The following is a 13,230-nucleotide window of genomic DNA, read 5'->3' as shown; positions in this document are numbered from 1 at the left end:
ATAGCTCCTTCGGAAGCAGCAAATGAAGGAGTCTGGATGAATGAGTTCATATCCGATCTAGGTGTCATACCTAGTGCATCGGGTCCAATGAAAATCTTTTGTGACAATACTGGTGGAATTGCCTTGGCGAAGGAATCCAGATTTCACAAGAGAACCAAGCACATCAAGAGACGCTTCAATTTCATCCGGGATTTAGTCCAGGTGGGAGACATAGAAATTTGCAAGATACATACGGATCTGAATGTTGCAGACCCGTTGACTAAGCCTCTTCCATGAGCAAAACATGATCAGCACCAAGGCTCCATGGGTGTTAGAATCATTACTGTGTAATCTAGATTATTGACTCTAGTGCAAGTGGGAGACTGAAGGAAATATGCCCTAGAGGCAATAATAAAGTTATTATTTATTTCCTTATAGCATGATAAATGTTTATTATTCATGCTAGAATTGTATTAACCGGAAACATAATACTTGTGTGAATACATAGACAAACAGAGTGTCACTAGTATGCCTCTACTTGACTAGCTCGTTGATCAAAGATGATTATGTTTCCTAGCCATAGACATGAGTTGTAATTTGATTAACGGGATCACATCATTAGGAGAATGATGTGATTGACTTGACCCATTCCGTTAGCTTAGCACTCGATCGTTTAGTATGTTGCTATTGCTTTCTTCATGACTTATACATGTTCCTATGACTATGAGATTATGCAACTCCCATTTACCGAAGGAACACTTTGTGTGCTACCAAACGTCACAACGTAACCGGGTGATTATAAAGGTGCTCTATAGGTGTCTCCGAAGGTACTTGTTGGGTTGGCGTATTTCGAGATTAGGATTTGTCACTCCGATTGTCGGAGAGGTATCTCTGGGCCCTCTCGGTAATGCACATCACTTAAGCCTTGCAAGCATTGCAACTAATGAGTTAGTTGTGGGATGATGTATTACGGAATGAGTAAAGAGACTTGCCGGTAACGAGATTGAACTAGGTATTGAGATACCGACGATCGAATCTCAGGCAAGTAACATACCAATGACAAAGGGAACAACGTATGTTGTTATGCGGTCTGACCGATAAAGATCTTCATAGAATATGTGGGAGCCAATATGAGCATCTAGGTTCCGCTATTGATTATTGACCGGAGACGTGTCTCGGTCATGTCTACATAGTTCTCGAACCCGTAGGGTCCGCACGCTTAACGTTTCAATGACAGTTATATTATGAGTTTATATGTTTTGATGTACCGAAGGTTGTTCGGAGTCCCGGGTGTGATCACGGACATGACGAGGAGTCTCGAAATGGTCGAGACATGAAGATTGATATATTGGAAGCCTATATTTGGATATCAGAAGTGTTCCGGGTGAAATCGGGATTTTAGCGGAGTACCGAGGGGTTACCGGAACCCCCCGGGGGCTTAATGGGCCATATTGGGCCTTTGTGGAGAAGAGGAGAGGCGGCCAGGGCAGGGCCGCGCGCCCCTCCCCCCCCTAGTCCGAATAGGACAAGGAGAGGGGGGCGGCGTCCCCCCTTTCCTTCCTCTCCCCCTCCTCTTTCCCCCTCCACTCCTAATCCAACTAGGAAAAGGGAGGGAGTCCTACTCCCGGTGGGAGTAGGACTCCACCTGGCGCGCCCCTCCTGGCCGGCCGCACCTCCCCCCCTTGCTCCTTTATATACGGGGGCAGGGGGAACCCTATGGACAACAATTGATCGTTTGATCTTTTAGCCGTGTGTGGTGCCCCCCTCCACCATAGTCCACCTCGATAATACTGTAGCGGTGCTTAGGCGAAGCCCTGCGTCGGTAGAACATCATCATCGTCACCACGCCGTCGTGCTGACGAAACTCTCCCTCAAAACTCGGCTGGATCGGAGTTCGAGGGACATCATCGGGCTGAACGTGTGCTGAACTCGGAGGTGCCGTGCATTCGGTACTTGATCGGTCGGATCATGAAGACGTACGACTACATCAACCGCGTCGTGCTAACGCTTCCGCTTTCGGTCTACGAGGGTACGTGGACATACTCTCCCCTCTCGTTGCTATGCATCACCATGATCTTGCGTGTGCGTAGGAATTTTTTTGAAATTACTACGTTCCCCAATAGTAGGAAGGTTTGTCGGACTAGATTTGCATCCCATGAGCTTGTGGCAGGGTCAATTAGTTCTGAGACTTTCGTTATAAGATTGTGTCCTTTTTGTGATATTACTGTTCTTGTGTCGTCTCGTGAGATCCATGGATCAGTCCAGACTTTTATGCTTTTACCATCCCCAACCCTCCATATAATGCCTCTTTTTAGTAACTGTAAGCCCTTCAAGATGCTGCGCCAAGTGTAAGAAATACCCTTCCTGGGAGTAGCTTCTAGAATTGACTTTCCTGGACAATATTTTGCTGAGAGCACTTTAGCACATAATGATGAAGGATGTTGAATGATTCTCCATGCTTGCCTAGCTAACATAGCTAGATTAAAAGAATATAGATCTCTGAAACCCACCCCTCCGTCCTTTTTTTGCTTCGACAATTTATCCCAGGAGACCCAATGTATTTTGTTTTGCTTATCAACTTGACTCCACCAGTAGAGCTCAGGTCATCGCATATAGACTTTGTTATATCAAAGCAAGCCATAGTGTATACTGGTATAGCTTGTGCCACAGCTTTAATTAGTATTTCCTTACCAGCTTTTGACAATAATTTTTCTTTCCAACCTTGTATTTTCTTGCACACTCTTTCTTTTATATATTCAAAAGTGTTTGTCTTTGATTTTCCTATATAGGTTGGAACACCTAAATATTTTGGAGATAGTCCCTCTGTTGTGATATGCAAACAGCGCCTCACCTCCTCCTTTTGCCAAGGTCTTGTGTTCTTGCTATACAAGATAGTTGACTTTTCCTTGTTAACCACTTGGCCTGAACATGCTTCATATACGTTGAGAATACGGTTCACTTCCTGAGCATTTCTAGCATTGGCTTCCATCAGCAACAATGAATTGTCTGCAAACAATAAATGGTTGATACTGGGGGCACCATTACAGACTTTGATTCCTTTCAATTTTCCACTCTGTTCAGCATGATGTAGCATGGCCGAAAACCCTTCAGCACATAGTAAGAATAGATAGGGGGACAAAGGATCCCCTTGTCTCAATCCCCTTTCAGGAATAATCACATCTGTGATATCTTTATTTACCTTGATCTGGTATCTGATGGTGGAAATGCACTTCATTACTAATTCAATCCATCCAGCATTAAATCCCAGTTTATACATGATATCCTTCAAAAACCTCCATTCGACACGATCATATGCTTTGCCCATATCCAATTTGAGTGCAGCATAACCCACTGATCTGTTCCTACTCCTTTGTAAGAAATGAGTTAATTCATATGCTAAAAGGACATTATCTGATATCATCCGTCCCGGTACAAATGCACTTTGGTTTAAAGAGATAATGTCAGGGAGTATTATTTTTAAGCGATTTGTGATTACCTTAGACACCAAATTATATATTACATTGCACAAACTTATGGGCCGCAGGTCCTTTATTCTTTCCGGATTTGTATTTTTTGGAATGAGAACTACAAGTGTGTCATTCCAGCTCTCTGGCATCTGACCTCCTTTCAAAACCTTTAGAACGTCTTTAGTGACCTGCTCACCAACAGTCTGCCAAAAACGTTTGAAAAATATGGCTGGCATCCCATCAGGCCCAGGGGCTTTTAGGTCCCCTATGCTCTGAAGTGCAACTTTCACTACTTCCTCAGTGTACTCGGCACACAAGATCTCATTCATCTCTGAAGTCACTTTGGGAGACACGAACCGCAGGATGGTATCATTGTCTTGTTTTGCAGTGGAGGAAAAGATGGTAGAAAAGTAATTGGAAATATACTCTTTCAGCGCCTCATTCCCTTCAATACACCTACCATCTTCAGTCTTCAAAATTTTCAGTGTATTCCTCCTCTTTCTCTCCAAAGCAAAGGCATGGAAGAACCTTGTGTTTTTGTCTCCTTCCTGTAGCCATTTAACATGGGCTCTTTGCCTCCAAAATGTGTCCAAATGTTGCTCTAACTGGTCTAGCTTGTCCCTCAGGAAATTTTCTCTTGATACTCGTTGCTGATTAGTTAGCCCTCTTCTTACGTCTTCCAATTCATTTTTGAGTGCTTTAATTCTTTTCGGCAGCTCACCTAATATATTTGAGTCCCAGTTTTGGAGATCACGGGCTACTGTTCTTAACCTATCAGAGGTACTTTGATCCCCTCTAGCAGCAGCTGTAGCCCAAGCATTATTTACCACTTCCTCACAATCCTCTTCTTGTATCCATTTTGCTTCGAATCTGAAAATGTGTGCACTGCTCCTACCTACTGAAGCTTTGTTTGAGCCTTCCACCAAAATAGTAATTGGCCTGTGGTCTGAGTGATGTGGATCTCCATTCAGGACTTTGTATGCTGGAAATCGTGCACACCAGTTCCTTGAGCCCACTGCTCGGTCCAATCTTTCTTTGATATACATATTAGCATCATGACTGTGATTGCGCCAAGTGTATTTATCTCCCTCAAATCCCAGGTCACGCAACCCACATTCAAATATTTCTAATCTGAAGCTTTCCATCTGGTTTTGTGGTCTGGCTGGGCCTCCTTTCTTTTCATGACTATATAGGATTTCATTGGAATCTCCTGCACACAGCCAAGGGAGGTCTAATTGCTGATTTAAGATTCTCAACAATCTCCATGTCTTCCACTTTTTGTCCCGGGCTGGTTTGCCATATATTCCTGTAAACCTCCATCTAAAACCATCATTTTCTATCACTTCAACATCAATGTGATATCTTGAGTAATTATGCAACTCAAGGTTTATTTCCCTTTTCCACAATAATGCCAAACCACCACTCTTCCCATCACATTCCTTAACTATCATATTTCCCATGCCAAGCATCCATTTGAATTTTTCCATTCCTCTCTCATCCATCCTTGTTTCTGACAAGAATAGAACATTGGGGTCTGCCTGCTTCTGGAGGTCCAGAAGTCCTCTTACTGCCGGGCCGTTCCCCAATCCCCGGCAGTTCCAAACTGTGATTCTCATTTTGGCTCGCCAGGCTGTCCATGCAGCCCAGCGTTCCCAATGTCAAAGTTATTGATTTTGCTTTCTTTGCTTGCTCTACCTCCTCATCAACTGCGATCGAGTCAATGTTCCTTTTCTTTGGTTCTGTTATTATAGACTGTGACTGTTCATTGTCCTTTCTGCTCTCGAGACGTTTAAATGTGCGTTGTTTTGTACCTTTTTCTGATTTCTGAAATTTATTTTCCTCTTTCTTCTGAGTTCCTTCCTTCTTATGTGTCGGCACATGTTCCACAGGCTCTTCTGAAACCTTATTTATATATGTGCCCTTGTTATTCTTACCTTCAGGATTGCTCAACTCTACTTTCGATTCCAGTTTACTTTCAGGGGATGCTTCCAACACTTTACCATCAAGATTCAAAACCTTCCTCATCATAGTTTCTGGGTCAATGGCTAGTTGTAACTTCAGGGGACTCATTACTTCTATTCCTTCTCTATTTCTATTTCTTGGTCCTTCCTCTTCCTCCCTTCCTGATGTAACCCTTCTCCAGGATGGTCCGTCGCTTCCTTGCTTGCTCCCATTACTTCCTGCACTATTACTTGTCCGAACATTACCTTTATCACTCGAGCTTCTGCCCTTTTCTTCATTTGAGCTTCCCTTATACATAATTGCCCGCAGCCATGGACCAAACTGTCTGGACCCTGTTCTTCTAGATCTTGTTGGGCATGACTTTTCAGTGTGTCCAATAATTCCACAACTATAGCAGAAGTCGGGTAAATATTTGTATGTAAGAGAGACAATCTTTTCCTCCTTTTCTTTATTTTTTTTATTCTTCTCTTCCTCTTCATCATCTCTCCCCAGTACCATTTAAATTGTATGCTCCTGTTCTTCCTCTTCATCAATATAAATTGTTATAAACCTCATAATTGGGACTGTGATGTCCATTTTCACTTTAATTCGCATAAAAACTCCTAATGAATCACCATGAACATCCAAATCCACATCAATTACTTCTCCAACTTGTTCTCCTACTACATCCCCTGTTTCTTTGTTTATCATCCCCATTGGAATGCCATAAGCTCTAATCCAGATGGGTGTTGTCTTGAATTCATACTCATCTATGGTTTTGCTTGGCACAAAATCTTCCATAACCAACAGATCGTTATTAGAACTCCAGGGTCCAGCGTCCATTGCCTTGTCTTTGTCAGTCTTTTGGTGGAATGTAAAGAGAAATCGATTCCTGCCAAGATCTTCACCTTCCACGCCAAAAAAGGGGCTCCAGACTCCCCCTAGGGTTCTCCCCACAAGTTCCCCCCTAACAGGCCTCTCTTAAAGTAGTTTACCTACTTCTTGTAATTTACTTACTTGCGAGGAGCATGCTTGCTTCTTTCCAATCCTGATTCCCCTCTTTTCAGCTTCAGAAAGTTGCAGATTCTTCAGTTTATCCTCAACTCCTTCCAGATGTGTAGCTTTGAAGTCCTCCATCGTAGCTGGTAGCTGTCGGATCTGCTGATCCAACACAGCCGCTTCTCCGCCTCCCAACACCAACCCCGCACACCCAAAGATTTTGTTGATGGATCCACTCGTGAAGCAGAGGGATTTCTGTGTTGGTCCTCTCTGGAACGTCTCCTCACTCGATTTTGGCTTCTTTTCCTCAATTTGGCTGGATTGATTTTCCTCAGATTTAGATGGGCATCGAGAACGTTGTGGGAAAAGGTGGGGGTGTTCGGATCTGAGAAAGAGGTTAGGGAAACGAGAAATCTGGGAGCTAGATTATGGATTTTGTGATTGCAGATGGGGATCAAGCGGCAAGAACTGCCGACGAGGTGCGCACAGAGTCGCAACGAAGGCGCTAGAAACAGCACGAAACCGTCACTTGCGGACGGACCTGATGGCGTGTGGCGCGTGCGGTGTCAAGACCTTTGGTCGTGAAGGGAGCATCCTCCTTGGGATGGCCCAGTTTTTCCTTCATCATCTATTCTGGAGTCTCCTATTGCCATGGATGAGGGTGTCTTTGACTGTGTCATGTTTCACGAACTGGTGTGCAGTTCAAATATGCTTGGAGCTATGTTTATATACAAAGCCTAATGAATGCAATTCTGATGGTGTGGTCAATGGCTTGGAATAATTACATGGTACGTATGCATGCCACAATACGCAGATAAAGGTAACCTGTCATTTGACATCCCCCTAGATCTGTTTACTAATCCTAATTTGTTAAGGTGCTCAGCTTTCTGAAATTGCGTATAGCGATTGTCCATAAGAGAAATAAAGTTACCTTATAGTACAAGCACAAAGGGGATGTAGCTCAGATGGTAGAGCGCTCGCTTAGCATGCGAGAGGTATGGGGATCGATACCCCACTTCTCCATACCTTATTTTTTATTTCTTTGCAGTGCTCCAGAATCCAAAGTTCTCTATACCAAAGAAAGAGGAGTCAACATTGAAGCGTATCTGGTGTAGTGGTATCATAGTACCCTCCCACGGTACTGACCAGGGTTCGATACCCTGAATGCGCAATTTTTCTTAAATTTAAATTAACTTTTTTGTAAGTTCAAGTCCTACATCTGAATTGGCTTAATTATCACTAATTTTTTAGATAAATAATGGAAGCATCATGGTGAAACTGTCACCATGTAAGCTATAAAATCTTCATCCAGATAAAGATGAACGGGAAATTAGCACATTCACATGGTCCTTTTCTTTGGCTAAAAATAGAAGCAACAGAACCAGGTTCCACTATGACAAACAAAAACACAAAGACAAGGAAGAACAGCCTTGCATAAAAATCCTGGTCATAGAAACTAGCAACCTTTTTGCTCCCAATTAGTGAAAGTCAATCACTAGAGCTCATAACTTTTTCTACCCCGCAAAAAAACATGTACAGAAACCAACAGCCAAGCTCTTTTCTCCAAAAACGAAGTTCATCCTTGCCAAAAAACAAAAAACAATAGTCGTATTGAAGTAGCAATCAGACACATAACAGTGGTAGTAGTGATGAAATTACTTGCCACCATAGTAACAATCAGACACAAAAGTATGCTGCTGAGCACCAAATCACATGCAGTTTCTGAAATGTGCCTAAGAAAAGACATCTCCACAGAAAGAACTGCAGAGGCCGGGGGTTATCCTCGTTTTTAAAAAACAAAAATAAAAATCTCCGCACAAAGAACAGAAGCGTCCAGGTGCCAAAATCAACTGTGCACTGGACGTGAAAGATCAAAATATTGAGCTACATAAGTGAGTACAAATGCAAAAACTACTCGTGAAGGAATTAGCATTTCAAACTACAACCATGCCATTCGTCACTTTTAACAATGCAAATTGAAAGTGAACTCAGGAGAACAGTACAATAGTTCTACTCCCACCGTAAAGGAATATAAGAGCGTTTAGATCACTAAAGTATCATTGTTCATAACATACGTTAACACGATGTTCATGATAACATGACAGGCACGAAAGGATGATACTAGAGTACTACTTCAAAAATACAAATTGTTCAGTTCTACTAGTAGTACTACTGAAAAGTAAGAACAAAGAACATAAGGCAATGTTCATACAGGATAGATACTACCAGGGGCACAACAAATAACTAGTCCAAACCATTAAGATGGAGCATGGCATCTTATAGCACCATGACAAACGGAGGCTCGTTGCTCTAGTAGCCTTGCTCTAGATGTGGCAGTCGATCCTGCCGGCCTGGGCGTGATCATGATAGGCAGCGCCAGGGGCGAGCCAGTCATGCCTCAGGATGCCGACGCCGAGCTTGATGAAGCATCTTGTGAAGACATGAATTAACATAGATAAAAACTAACATAAGGAACAAGAAGTGCGCAATAGACTAAACTTCTGGGAAGCAGATACAGAAAAATGTAGAAAACATATTTTCTACGGTTCAATGTAATAAAAAGTTCAGTATGTGGTCAGTGCCACATATATTTCTTTATCATACATAGGAAAATGATCACACTATTTGTTCTATATATGTGCAAAATTTATGAGTAATGCAGAGAATGATGAGGAAAATGCACACACATGACAAGAACAGAGCTAATGTTGCCACTCCGCCATCTCCTCTGTCATCTTCTACCTCCCATCAGCAATGCCTCAGCCTGCATGGAGGCCAAACCATTAGTAGTCGAAGCTGGAAGGTTTGGTGTAAAGACTAAATGTAACTATGTAAGTTCCTTCTTGCTTCAGTTGGTAATTTCAACATGGTTCCCATCCGACGCAGATTCAGGTTAAGGTACAGAACCTAAATAAGAAACAGAAAATTCTGCTCTTGTATATGTTACTCCTCTACTTTTCAACACCGCAACTCAAAAACTATCCAGGGTCATTGTATATGTGTGTGTCTCTTTGCGTTCACCGCAAGCTATAAATCTACTTGCTTATTTAGATAAAACACAAGCCATAACTAAACAAAATCAACTTTAAGGACCTCACAACAAGTCAAGGATTGAATAATAATATAATAATACTCCAATATCATTTTACTTATTGCAAAGGGTGAAGTGGCTTCATATCATTGGAATACACCAATATAATGAATACATGTTCTCACCTTAAAAATATCTCTGGGATATAATTCTTTCATCAACTCGCCCTTAAAGATGGCTCTGGCTAGAAACTTCGATGCCCAAATAAGCAAGAACCAAATGTTTTGTATATCTAGCATGCAAGACTTAAGATTAATGATAAAAGATTAAAAAATAACCAATAAAGATTTATCTACATAGCCTTTAAGCAACAATACATACATTGGACCATTGGTTCTTGGATAGCTAGTACCACTAGTTTACATAGTGGAACTCTTGTTTCAGTATTTGCAAAGGAAAGGATCACTTTGAGCCTTCTCACGCCGAGCGACGTGTCCACGATCTCGGCCGGGTATCAGGTGCCGATTAGGTACGAGCGCAAGCGGAGGGTTAAGGCACGGCTCGCTTTGTGTAAAGAGGCGCCTCCTGATGAAGACCAATGCAGGTTCGTATTGTTTGCAGCTTTGTACTATTGCTGAATTCAGTTAGGGTCAATTTTGTGCAGATTTGGTAGAACACGAGCAGTAGCAGCTGATCGCCATTCCTTTCCTCTGTCCTGAAAAGCTTGCCTCCCTCTCACAGAAAAACTCGCTTTCTTTGTATACGTTTGTCATATTTCATGCCTTTTGCAGATGGAAAAAGAAGAATGATGGCTAGGTTCAGGGCCATGCTTAATAGGCTTGAGCTGAAAGAGTTGTACCTCAATGGGAGGCGCTACACGTGGAGCAATGAACGTCGCAACCCAACGATGGAGAAAATAGACCACGTTTTTGTCACCAACTGTTGGGAGGATATATACCCTACGAGCTTACTAACTACGCTCGGTTCGGCAGTCTCTGACCACTGCCCGCTGTTAGTGGATTTGGATGCAGAGTTTGAGGTGGGCCGCCGTTTCAAGTTCGAGTGCTTCTGGCCCAAAGCGGCAGGGTTTTTGGACACGGTGGAACAGGCGTGGCAGTCCATCCCTTCCGAGGGCAACCCGTTTGTGGTTCAGGATAACAAGCTGCGTATCACGGCGAAGGCCTGGCAGAGCTGGAGTGATCGCTGGATTGGTAACACACGTCTTCTGATTGCCTTGGCCATGGAAATCATCTCAAGGTTGGACGTGGCGGCAGAATCTAGGGATTTATCCGCTCCGGAGCATGGACTCCATAAGCTGTTAAAGAGGAAACTCTTGGGACTGTGCTCCTTGGAGCGAATGATCGTGAGACAGAGATCACGCCTGCTTCATCTGAAGGTTGGGGATGCCAACACAGCATTCTTCCAACGTCACGCGAGACATAGGCAGAGGAAGAACTCTATAACAGTCATTCAACACAATAGCGCGGTCTTCACTGGGCAGGAGAGGATAGCGGATGCGGTGGATGAGTATTTCCAGGGTCTGTTGGGTTCAGCAGGGGCTAGAGACGCCAATATCAACCTGGATGCTCTGGACTTACCATCTATGGATCTGTCAAGGTTTGAGGCGCCATTCACGGAAGAGGAAGTTCACAAAGCCATTAAGGGTATGCCTCTCGACAAAGCGCCGGGGCCAGACGGTTTCACGGGCAGGTTCTACGCAACATGTTGGCACATTATCAGGGTGGATTTCATGAAGGCTCTGGATCAATTTCACATGGAGGACATGCGAGGAATGGCTGCAATTAACAAGGCCCTGGTGTCGCTGTTACCGAAGAAGGCCGGAGCGATGGACATCAAGGAGTACCGGCCGATTAGCCTCATTAGTGGACCCATCAAAATATTTGGCAAAGTTTTGGCAATTCGACTTGCGGAGGATCTTCCAAAGCTCATCGGGCAGTACCAAAGCGCGTTCGTCAAGGGGCGTTCCCTACATGACAACTTCATGCTCGTTCAATGCACGGCACGGCGACTACATGCGTTGAGATCCCCGGCGGTTCTACTGAAGTTGGACATTACCAAAGCATTCGACTCGATCAGTTGGCCTTTTGTCATCGAAGTGCTGAGAAGATTTGGTTTTGTGATTCCCTATGCAAGTACGAAAGTCAATAGTCATGCAATGAAATTATATCCTACTTGTGGTGCATTATTCGGTGTTATTTATGCTTAATGCTTGCTTTATGAGATTATTCGTTTCTTAGTTGGTCGCTTCCCAATCTTTTGCTAGCCTTCATTTTGTACTAAGTATGATCACTACTTGTGCATCCAAAAACCTTTAACCCAGTTTTGCCACATGAGTCCACTATATCTACCTATATGCGGTATTCTTTTGTCATTCTAAGAAAATTTGTATGTGCCATCTCTAATTTTTAAAATAAACTTCTCTTTTGTGTGTTCGTTTTGCTCGCGGAGCGGTGAGGGGTGGCTAATATTTTCCATGCTAGATGTGTTATTCTCAAGACGAGTGTTTATTCACTTGTCATTGCACGAGAGTAAGGCAAAGGTATTAGGGATGCCCAGTCCCGAAATGCAAAAAAAAATGAATTTACTTTATGATGTCAAATAATAAATTCCTTGAGAAGTGTTGGTATGGAGGGCACCAGTGGATATGGTCAGCCATGGAAAATGAAAGTTATGGTGGAAAAAGGAATAAACTTTATTTTCTGTTTGGGAACCGCCTATGATATATCTATGCATGGGAAGTATTGGGAACTCTAAGTCGTTTTCGTTGGTGGGATGGATACACCTCTCAAAATATTTTTATCTCTAAGTTTTTCGCTTTGAGCTCTGGCACCTCTACAAATCCCTACTTCCCTCTACGAAGGGCCTTTCTTTTACTTTACACAATTTTTATTTTTGAATTTGAGTCTCCATCTTCTCTTATAAAAGCACCAACTAGGAGGCAATATGATCATACTTAAGTATTGAGTGTAGCTAATATTTGAGTGTGTTTCATGAATGGATCAATGTTTGAGCATGATGGGCTAGGGATAACTTATTTTAGCATTAATATTTTGAAAAGACATGGTTGCTTGTTGATATGCTTGAGTATCTAAATTATCATGTCAAAACTAGACTATTGCTTTGAACAACTAAAAGTCCAATTGTCCATGCTACAAAGAAAAGAATATGATATGACATGATAGGCAGCATTCCACATCAAAAATTCTGTTTTTATCACTTACCTACTCGAGGACGAGTAGGAGTTAAGCTTGAGATGCTGATACGTCTCCAACGTATCTATAATTTTTTATTGTTCCATTCTGTTATATTATCAATCTTGGATGTTTTATAATTATTTTATAGTCATTTTATATCATTTTTTGGTAGTAACCTATTGACATAGTGCCAAGTGCCAGTTCCTGTTTTTTCCGTGTTTTTTACATCACAGAAAATCAATATCAGACGTAATCCAAATGCCATGAAACTTTACGGAGATTTTTTATGGACCAGAAGGAACATGTTGGGCCCTGGTTTCACCTGGGGAGAGTCCTGAGGAGGGGACAACCCACCAGGGTGCGTCAGGAGGCCCAGGCGCGCCCTGGTGGGTTGTGCCCACCTCGGGTGCCCGTCGGACCGCCTCTTTGCTCTATAAATATGAAGGAAATATGCCCTAGAGGCAATAATAAAGTATCATATATTTCCTTATATCATGATAAATGTTTATTATTCATGCTAGAATTGTATTAACCGGAAACATAATACATGTGTGAATACATAGACAAACAGAGTGTCACTAGTATGCCTCTACTTGAC

The 13,230-nt window shown here is 42.6% G+C and overlaps 2 non-coding genes across 2 annotated transcripts; both read left to right on the top strand.

Moving 5' to 3' along the window:
- Window positions 1-7,336: 7,336 nt before the first annotated feature.
- On the top strand, window positions 7,337-7,409 carry TRNAA-AGC (transfer RNA alanine (anticodon AGC)). Its single transcript has one exon. It is a non-coding gene; the product is annotated as a tRNA-Ala (tRNA).
- A 77-nt stretch (window positions 7,410-7,486) lies between these two features.
- On the top strand, window positions 7,487-7,557 carry TRNAG-CCC (transfer RNA glycine (anticodon CCC)). Its single transcript has one exon. It is a non-coding gene; the product is annotated as a tRNA-Gly (tRNA).
- Window positions 7,558-13,230: the final 5,673 nt, after the last annotated feature.

This window comes from Aegilops tauschii, chromosome 3 (assembly GCF_002575655.3).
Source record: "Aegilops tauschii subsp. strangulata cultivar AL8/78 chromosome 3, Aet v6.0, whole genome shotgun sequence".
Classification (NCBI taxonomy): domain Eukaryota; kingdom Viridiplantae; phylum Streptophyta; class Magnoliopsida; order Poales; family Poaceae; genus Aegilops; species Aegilops tauschii.
The sequence above is the reverse complement of the archived record's forward strand: the minus strand, read 5'-3'. Positions and strand labels throughout refer to the sequence as shown.